This window comes from Austrofundulus limnaeus, unplaced genomic scaffold (assembly GCF_001266775.1).
Source record: "Austrofundulus limnaeus strain Quisiro unplaced genomic scaffold, Austrofundulus_limnaeus-1.0 Scaffold11, whole genome shotgun sequence".
Taxonomy (NCBI): domain Eukaryota; kingdom Metazoa; phylum Chordata; class Actinopteri; order Cyprinodontiformes; family Rivulidae; genus Austrofundulus; species Austrofundulus limnaeus.
Genome location: NW_013952413.1, coordinates 4,039,143 through 4,044,100, shown reverse-complemented (window position 1 = coordinate 4,044,100; position 4,958 = coordinate 4,039,143). Strand labels below are relative to the sequence as shown.

The 4,958-nt window shown below is 37.0% G+C and overlaps 1 protein-coding gene across 1 annotated transcript in view; it reads right to left on the bottom strand.

The window, feature by feature from the left end:
• The window catches only part of ppfia4 (PTPRF interacting protein alpha 4), a gene marked incomplete in the record, with an annotated part of 49,237 nt that overhangs the window by 38,305 nt on the left and 5,974 nt on the right, over positions 1–4,958 (bottom strand).

Genomic DNA, 4,958 nt, shown 5'->3' with positions numbered 1-4,958 from the left:
CTCTTATAGAGACTGAAAATAATCTAACAAAACATCAGATTCTTTGCTGATGTCTGTGTTTTTATAGCCACTGTAGCAATGATCTGTTTACATGCAGGTGTTCCTTCTTGTCATCACTTCCTGTTAATGCTCATGTGAATCTCTCAACAACTGATAGATATTGACTATGACTTTCAGTTAAATTTCATTACTCCACTATGCAGTTTTCTAAATCGCACTACAAATTTATATACATTCACATACCAAATTAAATAGTTTTTGTAGAGGTTGATATCTCTACCTCTCTTGTCTCTGCTCTGCCACTAATCCCGCTCCACAGGTGCAGCCAATCTACTTACCTAGAGGATCAGTATTTAAGGAGGAGCTGCACAACAGGCAGATGCTGGGACAAAGAGTCTCCGTGGTAGGACWCTCTCTGGCTCGTGTGATTATTTTCCGAGTAAAACCTTAATGTTTTATTTTCTGGATTTCTGCAGTTGTTGAGATCGGCTCCACCACTTACCTCCCTGTTYCTTGTGGTTTCACACCTGTGRAAACTCACCTTGCTGCTGTTCCTTACCTCCGGATCACCTCCCTTCACCTCTGGTCCTGGACTGGGTTCTGAGTCTGCTGAGCAGCTTACCTCTGGCTCATATCTTGGCAAAACCTCCGAGAAGGACCTCACTGTAAAAACCTTTCACCACTCACCTGTAAATWCTCACCTGGTGCTCACKGAACAGCCTGCGACTGCTCATACCACCTCCACTAAAGGAATCTCCAAGTCTAATCATCTTCAATTACAACATCCTCAAAATCTTCATYRCTGTGAAACTTATCCAGAAATGAACCTGACTCCTCTCCTCTGCAGTCACTGGCGATCCCAAGTTATTTCCTGATTTTTGGGCCACTGTAAAAAAATATTTTTTTAATCTGAGTCTATTTCCTGAACCACTTGCCTTCGACAGCCTAGTGACACTTAACAGTTTTGTCTTTTGATATAATTTATTTTATCTTTAGAAACCAAGTTGTACACTTAAGATGGTGAATATAATTTGAAACAGAATACCAGAAGTCTACATTATACCTGCCAACAGRAACACCTGTTCATGTTAAYGAGCTGCTGTGAAGTRAAGCAGTTCCAGGGGTTTATTCCCCCAGAAAACTCTGTAAATCTACACGAAACTATGTATTTTCCAGCCATTTGAAGATTATTTTCCTAAACTCTTGGGATTATTAAAACAATCAGTATTTTATGAAGGTAGAACACTGAAAAACCAGACTTTCACCTGAACGTTATCTGAGATCATTACTGAAACTTCCATTAACCTTATTTGGTTTTCTATTTACACACTGAACACCAGTAGTTAGTTTTGATTGTCATTTGATACTTTTATCATGAAATATTCTCTGCATCATATAACACCTACATGTAGTARCAAAGCAGATGAGAAACCCACAGAACAAATTACCTTCGTAAACTTGCGGAACCAGTGATTWTATGCACTAAATCAACTAAACTCTGATAAAAAGTTCTAAAATGTTTTTTTTTCTGTCCACCATTTGTGGTGCCCCCAGAATGGACAGTGCCCTTAGCACTTGCCTATACTGCCTTTGCCACAGGCCGACCCTGCAAATGATCTGCATGGAAACTGTAAAATTTAGGCAAAGGGCAGGTGTGGCGTACTTTGTCTGGTTCTCTGGTTGCTTCATTGTCAGTAGTTCATGAAAAGCCTGTTACAGATAAAAATGGTATGGTGGTAGCTGAGAGTCATCATCTCTCACCGTTTCTTCAAAGAATACAAGATTCTTCATTTTACTCTTTCTGACATTACAGCTTTGTTCAGCTGCTCACTTCATGCTCCACTTTTCTTCACATTAAGCCAAACTCCACTATTTGATGCTTACATAAACTGCATATGATTCAGGCTTCAGTAACAGGCCAATGAGACATGGTAATTCCGCCTCCCTCCCACCTCAATGTCCTCCTATCATGGCGCACAAAGCTGTTTCAGCCATCCATGCATAAGCAACACTAGCTGTAGGCACACACACACTTACACACATTACAAATACTCRGTCAGGATGATGTGTAGACGTTTCAGGAAACAGGCAGAAAGCCTTTTGTTCTAAAGAAAACATGTTTGTTGTGCTGCAAGCTATTCTTTTTTTTATTACAGATATGATCATTTTCACATTTAATCATCAGAATGTTGTGTAATGTTCAGTAAATCACAAAATAATGTTAAATATGTTGAATTACTTGAATTTAAAATAAAGTGATAAATTATTACATTTGTTAATGGGAAACCTTACAATTTAAACAAATGAAAAATTATCTAAGGCACCTTTCTGAATTGCAATTTCTTTATTATAAAAAATAACACTGTTGTCTTTGAAACCTTCTTCAGCATATTTTATTTTTGCTTTCGTATGCAACTTTTAGTTTTTAGGTTTCATTCTGCTCCTTCTAGCTTTTAGGGATCTCTTTACCACTTTTACCTACACTTCTGCTTCTTTCTTTCTTGCTTTCTTGCTTGCATCTTTATTGATAAATCATTTCTTATTCCAGGGAGTCCTGGCCAAGATGAGGGCACAATTCAAGAACAATTATATAAAAGTATTACAACAAAAAAATGTCAGTAAAAATTAAAAAAAATATACAAATAATAGAAAATTTTAAGCATGGGTTAAAACTTGAAAAAGCTAGGAGATAAAACTGTGCTAGACAACTCTCACAGGTTAAAAATGAACAGAAACAATTTGTCTTTGTGTAGATTTAAAAATAAGTTTCATGTTAGATAGGGATCTGCCCAAATGCTGATATTTTACAGATTTTCCCAGAGAAATGGAGCACACTAATTTAGCTACTTTATCTAAACTTTTTTTTTTACTTTTAGCTGTTATCACCTTTTTGCTACTTTAGCCATTTATGTCTAATTAGTCATAACTAGCCTTTTTTGTTGTTTTTAGCTTTAAAAATAGGCTATTACTATTTTAGCTAGCCTTTTAGTTCTTTTAATTCTAGCGAAACTSTAGCTACTTTTAGTTAGTGTTTTGTTATTGTTAATTTCTGACTATCATTTTTGCTATTTATAAATTTTAGCTACCTTTTTTGCCGTGTCTAACTAGTGTTTGGCATTTTGTTCCTCTTACGGTTCATTTTATTTCAACTTTAACAACTCAATTTCAGTTTCTTCAAATAATTTCAGCAGGCATTCAGCACTCAGTGTTCATCTTGTATTTTTACAGAAATAAATCTCTGTTTGCTTAATAAAGACTCATTCCTTGTGTCTGTGTTATAATAAACTAAATTTATATCCAAGTTGCACTTAGAGACCATTTATCTCATTTCCCTGCAGTTATATTAACTTAATTCCTGTCACAATGTACTTTTAACACAACATACCTCTGTTACAGTAAGTACTACATGATACYTTATTATCAAGGTTTATTTCTGCAGGCCTTGACAAACTAATGTGATGCACATATTTGTGTTACTGCTCATTTCAGTGGTTCTAAATTATAATAGTTGTTTTTTTTTTTTTTCTCTCTCTCTTTATGGGTCTGGGAGTGTTGTTCTTTCAGTTGCAGCCCTCTGCAGGGGTTGCCACAGTGAGCAAATTCCCATGAAAAGTTTGGCAAGTGCTTTCAGCCGGATGCTCTTCCTGACACAATTTGGGCTCAGACCTGCAGCTCTGGGATTACAAGACTGAGCTACATGCAGCCCGGATCTTGCAATAATTCATTCAATCCTTCCCAACACGTCATTTCAAGCTAAAATTTAGAAACAAATTTAAAGCTCAAGTTTGGCCAAAAAAATACTCTATATATTATCAGACTGACACGTTTTTCATTGATCACCCAGTCAAAGATAAATGATTGAAATAATTACTAAGCCTTTCAATTTAAGAGTTAAAAAATCAAAAGATTATAAATTATTAATGGATCCATGAAATATTTCTTTCATTTGGCGTGTTTAAGTCAAAGTTCTTCTTTGAGGCCATGATCACAAGACTGAGGGGACAATTAATGAGTCAWATATCCAGAGGAAGAGTGAAAATACAGATTAAATAATATAAAGGATGAAGCTCAGCTACCACTCCAAATKTCAGTCTAATATCTTAAACTATAGCCATTATTTTGTGTTTCCTAAGATCAGTTTGTTGTGGTGGCCATCTTGAATTCAATCAATGAGCATAATTTGTGAAAACTTCGTAAAAAAACCTGTTCATGAGATTTTTTTTTGCTAACACAACACATAAACAAACTCCCTCAGACAAAAYGTTATTCACCCTCAGAGGCGGGCAATAAACTGGAGACAAAATGTGGATTGAAATTTAAAATGCAGAGAAAGTGCAGCTGAGGGTCACGGACCTTCCAGCAGACGCAAAGCCGCGCGTGTGTGCTTAACCGTGTGTGTCTGCGCAACGATGAGCAGCAAACATTAGGGGTCGAACGACAGGTCAGAGGAACRAGTGAGGTCAGGAGACAATACGATTTACAGAAGCTTGAATACACATGAGCAGGAACTGTATGTAGGTGTACATCAAGGAAAAATAGGACAAAAACTAAAACAGGGACGTGGAAGGGCATACCAGTGTGTGTGTGTGTGTGTGTGTGTGTGTCTACTGATCCAGGGAAGCAACTGCAGTAGCATTTGGGATCTTTTTGCTTTCCAAAGTTCCTGATCTGAGACATAATCGCCCACTTTGTTGGGTCGGTTAACCCTGTTTTGTTCCAGAGGCCCCTGAGAGTTTTGATGCTACTCAGCTGTGAGTGACAGCAGCTGTGTGCGTGTGCACGCATGAAGGAAAAGACAACATGTCCTACCTGAGGCTTCATTTAGTACATAATACACCTCAGACAGTACCTACAAATATCTACCTAGTACTTACCTAATACACATTTGGTACTTACCTGGTACTTACTGGGTATTTACAATACTTATATGGTACTTACCTGGTACTTACTGGGTATTT